Source organism: Rhinolophus sinicus, linkage group LG05 (assembly GCF_036562045.2).
Source record: "Rhinolophus sinicus isolate RSC01 linkage group LG05, ASM3656204v1, whole genome shotgun sequence".
NCBI lineage: Eukaryota > Metazoa > Chordata > Mammalia > Chiroptera > Rhinolophidae > Rhinolophus > Rhinolophus sinicus.
Genome location: NC_133755.1, coordinates 5808651 through 5826807, shown reverse-complemented (window position 1 = coordinate 5826807; position 18157 = coordinate 5808651). Strand labels below are relative to the sequence as shown.

General features: G+C 48.7%; 1 protein-coding gene and 1 pseudogene across 6 annotated transcripts in view; both read right to left on the bottom strand.

The window, feature by feature from the left end:
• The window catches only part of HPCAL1 (hippocalcin like 1), an 89640-nt gene that overhangs the window by 64370 nt on the left and 7113 nt on the right, over positions 1 to 18157 (bottom strand). The gene's annotated exons all lie outside the window — the stretch shown is intronic.
• LOC141571501 (10 kDa heat shock protein, mitochondrial pseudogene) lies at positions 791 to 4999 on the bottom strand (annotated as a pseudogene).

The window sequence follows — 18157 nt, the reverse complement described above, 5'->3', positions numbered from 1 at the left end:
CTTGGTTGTGAATTCCCACTTAGCCATGTCCTGTTATAAGTGTTGACCCCTCCTGGAGTCATTCTGAATAAAGTCTCCCCAGTGGTGAGCAAGTGTCAGGATAATGGTTCCTTCACATTCCGCAGCCTGGCTAGGGAGTACGGGGGCCACCACTGCACCTCTGCCCCCACCACGCCCACCCCGGCAGATGCTGCCCAAAGAAGGCTGGAGGGACCACACAGGGACCTCAGGGTGGTGGGGGTGGGGCAGTGGCTGGAGGGGAGGAGGGCACTGCAGAGAAAACAGAAACCTATCAGGCAGATGGGACCTCAATATGCATTTAAACAAAGGTCAGACAACATGATGAACTTCACGCTCCTGTCATGAAGCCTTAAGTGGAAGGAGATGGTAAATTCTCAGGAGATCAGAAAAGAAGAAGGAAGAAGAAAGCAGTGAGATGACGACGCTGGCCCCAGCCCCCAGCACGGCCTCTGTAACTCTGTGACCTCCAGCAAGTCACTTCCCCTGGAGCCGCCCTCGCCATCCTCCTCAGAAGCAGGAAGGGAGGAGATATGAGATAAGGAGCCACCACACAACAAGGGATTCTGCTCACTCCCAGGGCCACCGTCCTGCTCCCATGTCCACCTGGGTGAGAGGGGCCCACAGGGTGGGATGCACTCCAGGCTTCACGCTAATCGCATGACAAGAAAACCCCCCGTGCCACAGCCTGTCTCCATGCACCTTGGGGGCAAATCAACACTCAGAACTGAACTTGGAGTTCAACAGGCTTAAAAACAAACAAAAAAAACAACGAAATAAAAATTAACCACTTATTTGTATATTTTTATTTGGAAATGTTTATATCAGTACAGTGGAACTAAATTTTAAGAGACACTGGATGTCATTACTTTGGATATCATTAGTTTATTACAAAAGAGACATGGAATTATTTACATGATGAGATTTCAGAACTTAAGTGCAATGGGCAGCTTCACGTGATGCTATGTCAATAGTGATTTATTTCAGTCACATACTTTCCAAGAATGTCACCATCTCTAAATAAGAAATAATCCTTGTCATCTATAACGACTTTGGTGCCTCCATATTCTGGAAGAAGAACTTTATCTCCATCCAACTTTCACGCTAACTGGTTGAATCTCTCCGCCCTTTCCTTTAGAGCCGGATCCAACAGCTATTACTGTTGCTTGCAATACTTTTCCTTGAGATTCTTCTGGAAGCATAATGCCTCCCTTGGTTACAGTTTCCGCAGCACTCCTTTCAACGAATACTCGGTCAAAGAGGGGGAGAAACTTTCTAAATGCCTATCCTGCCATGACACTGGCAGCAGCAGTTTGTACTCTGTTCTTGTGCCACGGCCGCAAGGAGAGACCTGCAGTCCGGTCTTCTGGACACGTGAACTTTCGCTCAACAGGCTTTGTTATTCGGACTTAAAACACTTTTTAGAAAGCTCATTATATCTCACTGGCAGGCTGCAATTTATCTCAGAGTTAGTCAACAGTCAACAGGGCTAGTGTCTCTGCGCGCCCCCCCCCATGCTGACTGCTGATGGAACCCCACAGAGCCTCAGCCTCCAGCACCTGCCGTCCATCACCAGCTTCGGAGGGGACCCCCACACGTCACCTTGCTCCCCAAAGCTGTGGTCATCTCCCTAAAGCTTAGTCCCCAGGCGTATATCCACCAGGTTACTGGGAGGGGACAGAAGCTGCCCAAGGCTCGGCCAGTGGCCTGGAGCAAGTCCAGAAGCTGCCCGCCTGCCACCTCACTCTGCAAAGTGACCAGCGGGGAACACTGTGGACACTCAAAGCAAGACAGCCCCACCTACCAAGCTGCCCTCCCTCTCAGCCATGCTCACCTGTGTTTTCTGGGTGGCCAGGAAAGCTCTTAGGGACAGCTGGGACAGGCACACCTGACTTAATGACCTGTAGTAAATACATCTACAGTTGTAAAGGGATTTGTTTTACAAGCCAAAGAAGGTTAGTGCTGGAAGGGTCTTAGAGGTTGTCTAGGTTAGTGTTTTCAGACATCATGGCTAAAGATTTTAAAATGAAACCTTACCCAGACCCTCAATAAAAAGTGCAGCTGCAGGGGTATGGCAGGGCGGGCAGAGCTGCCCACCCCCACCCGGTCCCCCAGCTGCTCCCCTGCAGAGCAGTTAATGAGGACAGCTTAGCCCGACCTTGGACCCGTCTGGAGTGGAGCATGCACTGCTGGCGGCCCAGGTGTGCAGCGGGTTACAGCGCAGTCAGGAGTCCAAGGGTGTGAAATGACAACAGGTGTCAGAGCTGAGATGACAACATGTGTCACAGGGCTACCTCCTGAGATGACAACAGGTGTCACTGGTGAAATGACAACAGGTGACAAAGGCCTCCCTAGTGAAATGAAAATAGGTAACATGGAGCTCTCTTATGAAATGACAAGTGACATGGTGCTCCCTCAGGAGAGGACAACAGGTGACACACGTCTCCCTTGTCAAGCCCTGCCAGAACGGTGGCAAGCTCAGCCAGGAGCCACCATGGTGTGGCTGGTGTGGTTGAGCAATCGATGGCAGCTTATTTATTTCCAAGTCCACAGAAGAACAGAAACACCACATCAGAAGGGAGGAAAGAGCAGCTGGAGATAATAGAGCCTTGAACAAAGGAGGAGACAGAAAATGGTACAAAACATGTGAACTCACAAAAGTCTGGGCACGTTCAGTGAAGAGCAAATGGTCTCAGCTCCCACGCATAGCCTGGCCTGAGGAATACCCCTAAAAAGGCGGGATATCCCTCTCAGCTTTGCCACTGGCAATGAAATAGCCTTGAAAATGTGACTGGGAGTTCGTTTCCTACCCGCAAAAATCAGTTCTTGCATCCTCTCGGTCAACAAAGATTTCCCAAGGGTCTCCTGGGTTCGGAAATGGTGCTCAGTGACACCAAGGACATGACGGAGGGTCCAGCCCTGTGCTTGAAAACTCAGGCGGGAGGAAACGCGGGAGGTGGGCCGGGGCAGGGTCCTCGGGGGCAGGAAGGGCACATGCAGAGCCGAGGAGGCAGGAGGGACGGACTCTCGAAGGCTGGGGCCAGGGGTACCTGGCGTGGCAGGAGAGGTGGGCAGGAGCGCGGACAGTCCCCCGAATGTGAGCTGCTCTCTGCAGACTAGGGGCAAATCCCAGAAGCGTGTAGGAGGGCAGTGTGGCCATGTGTCTTAGAGAAGCCACTCCTACAGCTGGGAGGAGAAGAGATGGGAGGCATGAGATGGAAATGGAACCGACCAGGGAAGTGACGGTCCATGGGACAGGGGTGAAGAATGGATGGAGATAAGAGACGGCAGACGAGAGGGGCGTGCAGGGGAGTGCGCTGCGGACGCGGATCAACCAGGCCGAGCAGTGGTTCTCAAACTGCACTCTGTGTGCTTGGAGTCCTAGTTAGAATGCCAATTCCCAGGCGCCAGTCCAGCAGCTTCTGACTCCAAAAGCTGAGTGTGTGGTTAGGGTCCACACTTGGAGAAACGCAGCACAGAGAGTGACTGCTGTGCACATTGAGTTAATGTCTAGCGAGCAGCTAGACCCGACCGATAAGCGGCACAAAGCAAAGTTCCTTTTCGTTTCCCAAAGCCAGTGCTGGCTACCATCTCTTGAGCGTGCTAAGCACTTAAATACATCACTATTTAAATGAACCCCTTACAACCTCATTATCCTTCCCATGGGCTATGGGCTGAGTTGTGTCTCCCCAAATTCACAGGTTGACATCCTATCCCCTAGGACCTCAGAATGTGACTTGCAGCCTCCAGAACTGTGAGAGTATAAATTTCTGTTGTTTAAGCTGCCCAGTCAGAGGAAAAACTGAGAGTGGTGTGGTTAGGTAACTTACCGGCAAGAGGCAGGCAGGGATAGCATGTGACCCAAGTCCCCCAGCCCCCTTGCAAGCCCGTGCTCCAACCACTCTCCTTAAAGGACTAAAAAAGAATATTCATATGGAAGCATTCTGCAAATGGTAAACAGCCACACAAAAGTTCTGGATTTAATCTATTTGCTCCCCATCAGAAGTATCTGGACTGAGCCCAGCAAGCAGGCCTCACTGACGTCCATTCCCTGGTACCCACACGAGTCCCATCACCCACCCGCCACTCGGCAAAAGAAAACACCTCTAGCTGGCCACAGACACTGCACAAAGTCAAGTCTTCTGTTTAAAAGGAAAAAAAAAATCAAAGGATCCAGATTTCAATAACAGGAAGTGTTTGGAGGGTTGAAGACCACGCGTGCAGGGGAAGGAGAGCATCAGCTCCTTCTGCGAAGCCGTTCTTGGCGCCTCTGCTCAGTGTAGCCACAGCCTGCGCCTACCCCTCCCCCCCCAAACACACACACCAGACACAGCTTGCAGCTGCCACTTCAGTTTAGAAAAAATGTGGCAAATCTGAGGCTGAGTTGATGGGACCAGCATCGCTCCAAATGCACTTTGTTAGGGGGATCGGTAACTGGGAGTTCCTGCAGATGGGAATCTGGCGTGGGCAGGGGCGGGACCAATGGCCAGGAGGGTGGGAAGGGGGCATATGCTGGAGGGAAAGCATGAAGTGATGAGGAAGAGACAGGTCTCGCTGGGATGAAAGCGTTGCAGGGCTGCATCTGTTCCGGAGGTCCATGGGAGAATCGGATGCTGCGCCTTCTCCAGCTTATACCAGGCGCCCGTATCTCTTGGCTCGTGCTCCCTTCCTCCACCTGCAAAGCCAGCAGCAGGCATGCACCTCTCTGCCCATTGTTAAGTCACAAGTCATCGGACCGACTGCAGCTGGGGAAGGCTCCTCTGTTAAGGAGGCATTTCATACAATGGCATTGGGTCCACCCAGATAATCCAGGATACTCTCCTCATGTCAAAATCCTCAGTCTCACTCACCTCACACAGGCCTCTACCTTGCAATGTCACATCATCGCAGGACCCAGGGATAAGGACATGGACCCCTCTTGGGGGTCTGCCACGTGACTGTCACCGATGGAGACGCCTCCCACAAAGCTGGAGCAGTGGTTTCAAACTCCTGGGTGCATAACGCTGCCCCCACCCCCCGACTGCACCCCACCACCCCGTAACTCACAGGCCTTCTGAGGCTCACGCTAATGTCCCTGATGCAGGAGAGGTGGGTGGGGCCAGGAAGTTGCATTTAACAATCTTCCCAACAATCCCTCATAAACCCAAAGGTCTGGGGCATAAAGTGTGCAGGTTGGGGAGTAACCCAGGTCTTGGTGAGCAAATCCTACCGAGCACCTGGCTCCATGCTGGGCACTGTCAGGCTGGAGCCAGACACAGGTCGCCACTGCAGAGAGAAGTCACTGAGCCACCCCTCACGGCACGCCGGGCTGGGCTGCTCCAGACCTCCATGACCAGCTCGGGGACAGAGATGGCCTCCACTTCAGTCTTTTTACACTTACTAAATCTAACAGGCCATTACGAATGAAGCTTCTGATACGTCCATCAGGAAATGAAAAGTTATGGGTCTGGTGTTAACCATAAATCACCCACTTGTGATATAAAGATAGTAAGTCATTAGCGTTAACGCCATCTGCAGCGCGTGCTACCGAGAACGCAGTCCTGTACAGTTCGGCTCTGAATAATGCCGTTCTCCACCAGAATAAGACAAGGCTCTTGGCCAAAATTAAGTCCTGGCTGAAGGGGACATTACTTACACCCACAGATAATTCTGGTAACATGGTTCTTGCCCAGTCTTAAAATAAAGATAAATCAGAAAGAAAAAAAAAATGAGCCCTGATGTTAATAAAATCATGAGCATGAATATAGCATTTTAATATACACAAGCAAATATAATTCTTGTGACAATACAATCAACACGTGAGGAAACTGAGGCTCTAAGCTGTTAAGTGACTTGCTTGGGCTCCCAGGGCCACGAGCCATTGTGTGGGACTCAAAAAAGAAACCAGGACGGTCTCTCCCGTAGCTCACCTACAGCAGATACCTGGGGAGCTGCTGTGCATATGCTGGGGTAACAGAACTACTACCCATGAAATACACATTTTGAAATTCTGTCTAACATGATCTAGAACAATGCAAAGTATTTCTCCAACTCTTAGCCATGGCTGTAAATCACAGAGGACAAGCTGAATTGCAGGTTGGCTCAGGGGACAGGAGCCTTCCACGCGCTGGACAGGGCACTGGGGCCACAGGTAGGATGCACCCCACTCATGCCCTAGGCATGCTCATCTCCTAGGGGAACGCTGCAGCACAGAGCCTCTGGCACCATCTCCCTCTAAGATAATGGGGTCCACAGGTGAAAGTAAAGGTCGGCCCCATGTGATCTGGCCACCAGGACAAAGAGCTCGGCAAAGAAGGGCTCCCAGAGGAGCTGACGCCTGGGGCGACGCTGCAGGGACAGCAAACACAAAGAATTGGAGGCTGGAAGGATGAGCTTGGCGGATGGCGACAGTCCAACCAGCTGGAAGGCGGGATGAATACGGGGCAAGAGGTCACGGTGGCCGAGGCCCAGGCTAGGAGGCTGGAGCATCTGTCAGCCAGCACCAGCCAATTGCAGAGTGCATGGGGAGCGGAAGGGGGCAAGTGCACCATAAAAAACCAGAATATGTGTCAAGTGACATTGCCCCAATTCTCCCCAAAGGGAGCAAGCACACGTCTCATATATGTATCAGAGCTGCAGCTGGGAGGGCAGTGAGTCCCTCAGGTAGGCTCAACAGGCTTCAAGCCGGCCTGTCACACATTCTCCCCTTTGACTGTCACCCTGACCCAGTGATGCAGGAGCGGTGGGTGGGGCAGGTGGCCTTACCTCACTTCATAGGTGAGGACACAGAGCTTCGGGGCACCAAGAGGGAAGGCCAGCACACACCTGAGTTGCTAATTCCCAGCCCAAGTGTCAGCCAACACATCTGAGCCAATCCCCCACCCCAAGAGCGGCTGGTCAAGGATTTGAAAGCAGGACACACCATCTGTTTTAAGAGCCCGAGGATGACAAAGATGACATGCCAGCCTCCTTCAACACACACTGAAACCACCTTCCCACCTCCCCAGCACTGTGCTCGGGCTGACTCGTGGCCCCTCGGCTAGTGGTCCCGTGAGGCAGGGAGACCCCCTCCACACTTACTTTGAGAAGCATCCCCAAGAGAATATGGCTGAGTAACTTAACCTTTACATCCCACCAAGCAAGGCTGGAAATGAACTGTCCTCCAGGTCAGGATGTATTCAGTGAGCCCCCAGCAGGTTGTTACCGAGACAGAGGACAAATGATGGCCCATGGCAAACGTCCAGCCTTCAGTCTCAGGGTGCTCTGTGTTCTCCAGGGCTTCACGGTTGGGTGAGTGCTCAGAGTGCTATGCAGCAGGTTATAGGTCAGTGTAGCAATCTATTTCCTGCAGTTTTAAAAATCCCACCAGCTGCATCTTTCCCAACAACCACCCCCCACAGAGTGGAAAAAGCCCAGCCGGATCTCATTCAATAAGAACCTGGACCACAGTCCCACATAGACACTAATTAGCCCCAATTTGGCAGAAGAGTAGGACCATGGGGCAGAGACAGTGACTCAGCAAGGTGGCACTTGCAATTCCAGCTCTCACACCCTAAAACCTCGTATTATGTTAGGAACCTTTTCTGCAGGGACACCCCAGAAGAAACAGCATGGCAGCCCTGGGCCCGGTGTTTGGAAGGGAGGCCTGGTCAGCTGGACGCTGGTGAGGAGGGTGGCAGGGATCCACTCTGAGGAAGTGGGTACAGGGAAAGGCCCAGAAGCATGGGACCCCGGGGCCCCAGGGGAGACAGCCATCCCAGCCCAGCCCTCGGAAGCCGGCAGCAATCCTGGCACTGCCCAAGACCGTAGACAAGGTCATCTCTGATCCCAATGTCCTCAGCTGTGAAGCAATTATGGCCCCCCAAAAAACCCTGAGAAATGTGATTATGGCAGCTAACAGGTTAAAAGCACTTAAGAGTTCAACCCAACAACACCCCCTTCACACAGACACACATACACACCAGAACAAACAACCTGGGCTGGTTATTCATTGGCCATTAGCCGAGTTGATAAAGAACTCCATTTTCACCAAAGGTCAGTTAAGACAGGTAAGGCAAGACCAGGAGCGGTTTCTTTACCTTCACTCTCACTTTCCCAAAATGCAATCTGAGAAGCAGCAGGCATATCAGCAATCCCAAAACTTAATTTCAGCAATTTCTGAGAAGAGCTGAATGGCTATGTCACACTCACAGCTATAGAGTGACTGTCTCTAAAGCGAGGAAACTGAGGCTGAGGGGCGGTGACTTTCTTCCCAAGGTTACAAAACAGGTAGCCTGGCTAAACCCAGAACTTACTCCAGAGAGTTCTACCCCTGCCAGGAGAAATGCAGTCACTGCCTGAGCCAGGCCACGGAGGAACGTCTGAATAACAGACCACTCGCAGATAGTACTGTCGTCATGGCAACCAAAGTCTTAACAACTTTAGCATTTCCACAACCTTTGATTGATCCAGTCTCAAAATTAACATCACAATGAAACAGTATTTGCATTTAATTTATTTTAATTGTCTTTTACACAACTAAATGTCTTGGTTTCACCCTTCAGAACAACAGGGCGAGTGAATTCTAAAGAGTGGGTCTCTTAGAACAAGATGAAAGCTAATAATGTAAAATTTTCCTGTTTGGAAGAATTCTCCACTGACATTCTGGAAGTACATTTTGCTTATTTCTCCCTTTTTTCCTGAGATGACAGCAGGACATTTTGCATGTTGAAATTTGTCTATTGGACTTTGTTCTCATATCACATTTTTAAAATTGAAGATTAGAATGCGTTTGGTGCATTAGTTCAAGGTGTGTAAAGGAGCGACAATGGAAGTGTCTGTGAGTTCCAGGAGGTCAGAGGTTTTGTGTCTTGGGTTTTCTTTTCCACTGATGCAAACCCGTGCCTAGAAAAAACCCTGGCGTGTAGAAGGCACTCAATAACTATTTGCTGAGGGAACGAATACGGGCTAATCCTCATACCTGAGATAAAACGTGTGCAGCACTGCGAGCAGTGCCAGTTCCTTGAGCTTCTACTATTTTCATTGTAAGTGAGGCGCAGTTCGTGCCTAGAAAAGCTGGTGCATGCACTTCTGGGCCAGTAAGGATAAGGGGTGCAGGTGGGAGGGGAGTTACCGCACCTGGGGGCCAACACCTGTCACTCACCACCCTCAACAATTCCACTGAGCATCCACTTACCACAAGGGGCCCACTCAGCCTGATGCAAAGCCCGCTCAGAATAGAGGAATGAACAGGAATGTGCGTGGTCTCTGTCAACTGGGAAGAAAGAGGCGTTTTTAAAATTGCCATTCTACCCGAGAGGTGATCTAACACTGACGGTAGAGCGCAGGTGCACAGGGCACACACAGGGAAAAGGGATCAACTGGCAAGAGCAGTCCTGCTCGCTTCTTGAAGGAAGTATGGGTGCTCGCCAGGTGTGTGTGTGTTGGGGGTGGGGGTGTGTTCAGGGATTCCCAGCAAACGGAAGAGCATGTGCAAAGGCCCAGACGAGTGAAAGTGTGACAAGGAACTGCCAATCAAGAGTTCAAGATGTCGCCATGGGGTGATGAGTTAGAAGAGAGGTGTGGCAGGGTCACAGGAAGGGCTTTTCAGGCCATGTTTGTGTTGGGACTTTGCTCTTGAAAGCAAGGGTGTCAGAGCCTGGAACACTGAGAAGGCTCACTGCTGGGGCTGTGTGGGGGATGGGCCTGGGGCAGGGGCAGGGAGCCTGGACACTTACAACAATGCAGGCAGCTGATGGTGAGTGAGGCACAGGTCGGTGATGCTGGAGAGTCTGGGATCAGGTCTGGGGATCTGAACCTTGATGACTAACTTAGAGACCACCTTGATAGGATATGGAGGGAAAGGAAAGCTGACAAGGAGCTAGAATGTCTGCCATGCTCGCCTGTGTATCTGAGCAGGCGATGGTCCATCTGGGGGGTTTGTGAACATATAGTATATTTGGTTTGAATACTCCATCAAACAACAAAAAAATCAACAAGCAGTGGCTTAGACAGGAAAGGGTGTTGTGTTCAGGGGTTAGGCAGTGGTTCAAGAATTACACCAGAAACCTAGAGTCTTTCTCTGCTCTACCATCCTTACCACGTGAATTTCAGCCTCGTGGTCACAGGCTGGCTGCCCTACTTCCAGAAACTATATCTGCGTTCCATGCAGGAAGATGAATGGGCCAAAGCTTTCTGTCTTGGGACTTCGGCTTTTTATTCGGGAAGGGAGCTGGGATAGGAGACCATGCCAGCAGCCTTGATCTGACATCTCATTGGCTAAAACTCACCGGGTTCTCCTGGCTGGAAGGTGAAGCCTTTGGTTGTCCAGCCTCTGAGTAGATGGGCCCTCGACTTGCTGTTCCCTTTGCCTGCCACCATCCTGCCCAGTTTCCACATGGCTGGCTCCCTCACTTCTTTCCAATCTTGGCTCAACTGTCACCTACTCATGAGGTCTTCTCTGAGCATCGTATTTCAAATTTCATTTCTCACCCACCCCCTATCTAACACTCCCACCCCTTTACTGATTCATTTTTTCCAGTCTTATCACCTTCTAAGTATTAATACATTATACTACATAATCGACTGATCTAGTTTACTGTCTATTGCTCCCAGCTAGAAACATAAGCCCTGTGAGGGCAGGATTTCTGCCTGGATCCTTCTCCTAGCACAAAGTGCTGGCACACAGTGGTAGCTGTGAGAATGAATGAATGAATGAATGAATGAATGAATGAATGAATGAATGGCGAGCTCTGCCAAGGGGCTACTAATGGGATAGCACCTTTCCCTACCTGGGGATTCTCTTTGCAGGCCCCTTCTCTGCTTAAACGAGGTCTATTCAATACATGGTCAACGCCCTTAGAAGCCCCCAGTTGGGAGGAAAAATGAGATCCAGCCACATTTGGGAGGCAATAGGCCAGGACCAGAGCCTTAAAGATGGCTGGGCCGTGGGAGCTCGAGCCGCAGTTTGCCAGGAAAGGCAGGGTGTCTGAGCAGGCCCAGGAGGCTTCCTGGAGGAGGTGACCCCTGAGCAAGACAGGGAGCTATGAGGGCGATTTGGGAGGGAGTGCGGAGCCAGACAGTATCCCAGGTAGGAGGGTTAGTGTGAAGCACATGTGCCTCTCCTCAAACGATGGTGCTGAGAATCAAGATGAATTCTCTTTCCCACATAACCCAAGACTCAAGGCCTGTGATGAGGAGCTCCCTGCAGCCCAGAACCTGCTCCCTCAGCAAGACACAAGTCAGATGCGAACAAGTCCCTGAGAGTTTTACGCCACAAGTCCCTACCCCACCCCACCCGGGGCCCCTCTGGTCCCCGACAAACATGGCCACACCACTGGCTACAACTCAGGAGCAGGTTTAAGGGGAGCTTCTTGCTAAATACATGCTCTGATTTGAGCCAAGCCGACTGTATTTGAACAAGTGTTTTCAATCTGAACAGGAAGCTCTGAGGCCGTCCAGCACACAAACAGCCAGTCACTTCCCTACCTGGCAGACAGAAGGATGGGGCAGGTCCAGTGCTCCAAGGGGACAGGTGAGCAAATACAGAAGTCAACCCATTTTCTTTACGGGGCCCGGACAATCCATTCTCCTGGCCTCTTCTTTGGGCTGACATGTTGCAGGAGGAAAACGAAAACCACAGGTTGACCCCAGACCGAGAAAAAGGAAAGGGAAAAAGATTGGGCACTCAATTTCCACAAGGAGAGCCATGAAGACCCAGCAAGGAAACCTGCTGTTTCAGACAATCATGTGTCGGGGCGGCAGGAGGTGGATATAAAAAGATTGATGATGATGGGGATGGTGATGGTCCTCCCACTTATACAGAGCACTTTAGAGTTTACAAGAGGTCTCATGGCTGTTTTTACTGCAATCCTGGGAGGCAGGTTTTATAATCCGCATTTGAGGGAGGAGGAAGCAGATGCCCCAGGACAGTGTGGCAGCAGACGCCAGGGACATATATGGAAAAGGCGACGGCAGGTGCTATTTAAGCCTCAGGAAGGGGAAAAGGCTGGGTACAGAGTCCCACAGAGGTGCCTTTTTCCTTCAAGAAGAACACTCTGTTCGCTATTCATTAGGTGGTAAGGAAGTCAGTCCAGCACCAAGAACAGACATGTCTAGTCTGAACTCCAAACTGGAGTTCAACAAGGCAGGATGTCTCTAAGCCCAGGGCACTTGGGGCCTGAGGCTTGTTTTGGGGTTCAGATCGCAGCATCCTCTGTGGTTAGAAGACCAAACTCACCCATCAGATCATGGCGCACAGAGTCTAGAGCCTGCCACTTTCCCAATGTCGCTGACAACCAATACACCCACAGGCAGCCTCTTCAGGCTGTGACAAGGGCAGTTGAGGTCCCCACCAGTTAACAAGCTTATGCAAAACGGGCTGTCCAGCAATGGGGCTACTTACTATAAACCCACAGAAAACAGGAAAAAAAGGGGACGTGCCTTTCGCTGATGAGCTGACTGCAAAGTAGCACAGGGTAGGAGAGAGAGACAGGGATGCCCACCACGGGCCCCCAGCTACGGGTGCTGTGGACACTCTGTTTCTGTGGGTCTAAGGACGCTGAAGAACTGGAGGAAAGGAGAAAGGATATTGTCCAGTGTTGGACAAGACCCAGAAGTGCAAAGAGCTTTCCACACAGTTAGCCATCGAGTGATTGCCTCTGAACTATTAGATGGGGAAGGACCCAAGAATAGGCATGAACAGGATTTTTTTAGTGTATAAAATTATGGGAAACAGACTGATAAAGCATTGCTCTATGTACTGGAAAATGTCTATGAATAAGAAGAGATCAAACGCAACAGTTGCTGTAGCATCTCTCTAACAACGCCCGGGACCCACTCACCCCACTGGACACACTGTGGCTGATCGCGTAAGCTGGGAGCAGATCAGCCCACAGCCCCTCCCTGGGTCCCACTGTCTTGGGTCACAACCATAATATAAGCTCCACAAGGGGAGGGACCCCAGTAATCTTGTTCACTGTGTACCCACATAATTGCTGAGTTAGACAGTAAAATCATCATACACACTAAAGAGAGCAGGCCTAGCTTTATTAAAAGGTTTTGTTCTGGTTGTTGTATTGGATAGGTGTTCCTTCGATGCATTTAAGCGTTCTGGCAGAAAAGGTAGGGTTACACTGCGTTAATAATTAAGCAAACAGAATGGAGGGCAAAATTCCGTCCGAAATCACTATGTAAGTCAACTAAAATATATGACCTTTGTTTAGAAAAATTTCATTCACATACATAATTTCAGAAATATCACACAAAGTGAAGCTTATTCCTTTCCCAGAACAACTGGGATACCCAGGAACCCACAGGGACACACCCAGTCTCCATGGTAACCTACCTGTCTCCAGTCATGGCACCTCTTTCCTGTCTTTATGCGGAATACTGCAATAAACTGAGGACTCGGCTTTCAAAAATAGCAATTTCTGAACATTGGCGCCATACTAATTTTTTTTTTAATATGGTTTCCTTATGGTGAAGAGCCTGAAATAATTTACCAGATGTGTATGGAATTTTGCTGACAATTATATTTTCTCAAGATCATAAATATGAACAGCAAACTATAAAGATGTGATTTTTTTAAAAATTCCTAAACCAAGAAACTATAAGCAGCCACTGAGATAGCAGCAAAAGGCAACCTGTGATTTTTCACATTTTATAGCAATATTGTTTGCCTGGAGAGATAGCCCAGTCCCCCAAATATCTCTCTCCTTCATTTACACTGAAATCAATCTTTCATATTAGCCAGTTTCTCTGATGGCTGACCTAATTTTCACAACTTTCTGCTGCTGACTTAATATCCTGAACTTAGATTAAACCTCTGAAAAATGATGGGAATAATAGCCTAACAAGCTTTTGGAGGGATGCCACTAAAAGTCAGGAATGGCTCTAACAAGGGCTCAGATGGCCCTGCTTACCAGCCAGTAAATAAAGTCAGTCAACTCAACATCTGCCCAAGGTAACCCCAGGTCAGCCCAAGGTCAGCCCAAGGTCAACCCCGCTGAAGACCGGCAATCTTACTCCAGGGGAACATAAAGGAAGGGCAGAGATGGGGAATAGAAAAAGTTATTTTCAAAGAGAAAGCTGAAAAACATCAGCCTGATATACAAACAATAAGGAGATTGTTCCTGGAAGAGAGCCACTGTGTGAACACTTGGTGATTAGAAAAGGGAAGGAAAAGCAAAGAAAGATGGGGGGTGGGCAGGTGGTACAAGGAGATCAAACCACCTCATTAAAATACCCAAGGTTAACACAGCAAGAGCTGCAAAGGCTCCTTCCAGATCAAGAAACAAAGTGAATGCCCAAGTTCAAGCAAACAAAAAAGAAGAAACACATTCTAGGTCGTACACTAACTCTACCCTCTGCCATGTTGAAATGGTGAATTTCTTGGAAGACACAGAACATTTTCCTTTATATCCCAGTTAACAGAGTTACTCAGTATGGAATTTAGATGAAACTAATGAATTCTAAAGCTGCATTATGATAAATTTCCATTCAACGAAATCATCACAAGTATGGAATTTGTGGGTTCCAGCCAGTCTGACTATAAAAAGAGTTTGCCCAGCAAATAAAGAGGATAAACAAGGTTATCAGAGGAATGCGCTCTTGGAGTCCTTTTAAAATCTTTTTCCCCCAATAGCAAAAGTAATACATGGTCATTGGTGAAATTTTAGAATTGAAAGAAACACGAAAAAGCAGGAAAGAGAAACCACTCATGATCCCATCAGACTCAACCATTTTTAGCAGTTTGGTGTATTTCCTTCCCATCTATTTTCTCTAATTTTTCTCCCAAACAGAATTGAAATGAAACTGTCAGTATAGTTCTATATCTTGCTCCCAGACCCACATTTAGGAGAAATGTTTAAATTGCTTATTTTCAACCCCTTTAGCAAATACCCATTAGCTTATTACCACAAATGTACTTATTTCAAAGAATTCTCAGTAATTCATTAAAAAGACCAATTTGAGGTGAAATCTGGTTTAAGAGTATGCATGAATACATATACTTTTGTCTGAAAATAATACAATTACTTGTCTTCTACAGTACTCCCTAATTCTTTTCTCTAATTCACAAGTAATCAAAACAAGAAGTCCAGTCCACCAGTTTCTTAGGTCATCAGTGGTAAGACCTCCTAGAAAGAACAGAATTGTACCATTACAAGGAGGTGGGCAACATCCTGGGCACTGCTTTCTCTTGCTGATGTCCTCGTGCAGGAACGGTAAACAGCTTCTGCATAAGGCACTGAGAGCCTAAGAAGTTAGCCCCACTGCCAGCCTCCCACAGCAAATATCCCACCGAAATCACTCAACTCCATTGTACCACGAGCCCGCCTGGTCTCAGATTCCTTAACGTATAGCACCATTCCCAGCACAGGAAGTTATAAGAAAGTGTTGCATGGACAGATAGGCAGACAAAACAGAGCGTTTACCTCCCTAACATCACCTCCTAACTCTGGCCCTACCCCTTCCTTCTAATCTGAGCTCCACAAATGTGTTCCTCAATATTATCAGTTTCTTCTGAATTCTGATGCCAGCCCTTAAGATGTCTACTAAAGCCTGGCCAAAGTGTCTGTGTTTTCTAAGAGCTTCTTTTTTTTTTTTTTTTTTTTTTTTGCTGTTTAGCTATGAAAATTCTCTCTCTGCTTTAGGTTAGATTTGCCTTACAACTCAAGTGTACATTTTTAAACATTTGTCCTGAATTGTAGAACTGACAGAATTTAGAGGTTTTCTAGCCCTGAGATCTATTTGGCAAATGAGGAAACTGAGATACGGAGATAAAAAAAGTCCACATCCCATTAAAGCCATATATTAATAATGGATGGGGGTTACTCCACCAACCCATAAAGCCTTGAGATGGCTTCCAGACCTCTGCCCTGCCCTCCTCTGCTCTGCCATGAATGCGTAAAACACTCACCAATCAGCAAGAGCACACAGAACAGCACTAGTGCACCCACCTGCCCAACACACATTTGGGCCTGCAAAGCAAGCCCCTTCAGCATAGATGTCACAGCTCAGCAGACAGGGCAAAGTCCTCCTTCCTCTGTCCTTTTGTTCTATTCAGGCCCTCCAAGGATTGGATGATGCCCGCCCCCATTGGTGAAAGTGGTCTTCTTTACTCAGTCTACTGATTCAATGCTCATTTCTTCTCAAGATACCATCACAGACATACCCATAAATCATGTTTTACCAGCTATCTGGGCATCCCTCAGCCTACTCAAGTTCACACACAGAATTAACCACCAAAACTAGGATTTTCCAAGAATCTTCCAGATCATTCTCATGAGGCCACTTTCAGGGTAACATTCCATCATCTACCCATTTGGGATCCCTATGCTTACATCATCCTGTCCTAATTCCCTTCATTACCCCCCTAATATTATTAGGTTGGTGCAAAAGTAATTGCGGTTTAAAAAGGTTAAAAATAATTGCAAAAACCGTAAGTACTTTTGCACCAACCTAATAGTACCCCCGACCCCACCTCTGGCAAAAAGAAAAAACAGTTAATTCAGCAGAAATGGGCTACATGATACAATGGCCCAAAGGTTGGGAAACAATGCTGAGACCTGATGATGATGATGATGATGGTAATGGTGATGGTGGTGATGATACTCGACAGTGATGATGGAGATGAGAGTTGACAGTGGTAATGATTGTTACAGTGATGGTGATGGTGGTGATGATGATAATGGTGGTTGGTGATGAGAGTGACGGTGATGATGGTAATGGTGATGATGGTGATGACAGTGACAGTGATGATGGAGATGATGGTAATGGTGATGGTGGTGATGATACTCGACAGTGATGATGGAGATGAGAGTTGACAGTGATGGTGATGATGACGGTGATTGTGATGGTGCCAATGGTGATAGTGACAGTGATGGCGATGATATAGTGATGGTGATGGTGATGATGGCAATGGTGATGGTAATAGTGATGACAGTAATAGTGATGATGATGGTGATGATCAAGATGAGGGCGACGATGTGGTTGTACTGGGGAACCAGCAACTGGCCCCGGGCAAAACACAGGGGGAAGGAGCTATGGGCTGCAATGAGAACTTCTCACTGCTTGGGGGCCCCTGGCGGAGAGAATCTGGAATTCCTTACCTGTGCTCCATCTCCTCTCCTCCCACTCCTCCTCGCTTTCACCAACAATGGTGAAAATAACTCCCAAAAGCATAAGCATTCACCTCACAGCTAGCTCTGAGAACAATCAGCCTGGCCGTATTGCTTTTAGGTCAGGTGAGATCATATCAGTAAGAACATATGCCAATAAAAGCAGCAATTCTTTATCCTATCTTCAGAGAGAAAGAAGGAAAAGCACTCCCCAGAGAATAGAACGGATCGTATATGCCAAAGGTCCAGCATGAAGGAAAGCTGGGCCTTAGCATCTGCCTGAGGCCTTTTCCTACCTTACTTACTAGGAAGAAGGAAGACACCAAAGAAGCCAGAGCAGCCTTCACATCTTGTCTCCCACCCTGGAAGCTGAGCCACACTGTCCAGGCTGCATCACCAAGTATGCGATTGGCACCGCATGACTGAGGGATTTTTAATAAAGCCTCATTCCTGCCACTGCCACGCCATGCTTTGGCGACGGGAGGAGGGGGGGGAGAGAGAGAGAAAGAGAGAGAGAGAGAGAGAGAGAGAGAGAGACCAGCTCTGTCTGCCCATGGCTCTGCCTCGGCCCCACGTCAGGGCAGGCTTTTCTGGGCATCCCACACTCACTCTGCCAGGAGTGATTCTCCAGCCACACACACAAACACAGAAAATTGTACAACGTTGGAAAGGATTTTTTTAAACCTAGAGAATTGATTTTGAGAGGTTCTCACTTCCCTCCAAAAATGGATTACAGAACAGCAACGAGAAAGGATGGGAGTGACAGGGAAGAGCAAGGAACTGGCATCAATTCCATTTTCTGGAAACGTCTGTTAAATACACAGGAAGGAAGCAGAAACCTGAACATTGTGCTGGGGGGTGGGGGACAGAAACACTGTGATCCACACACATACACACCGCTGCACAGAATCGTAATTCTGCCAATGTTCCCAGGAGTCCTGTCAACCCACTGGCATACTAACACACATGCACACATCCGAACTTAATACATGCTTTCCAAGCATTCAAAGAGGGAAGGGACCAACAGGTGCAGGCCTCCTGACGTCTGAGGAAGAAACTGC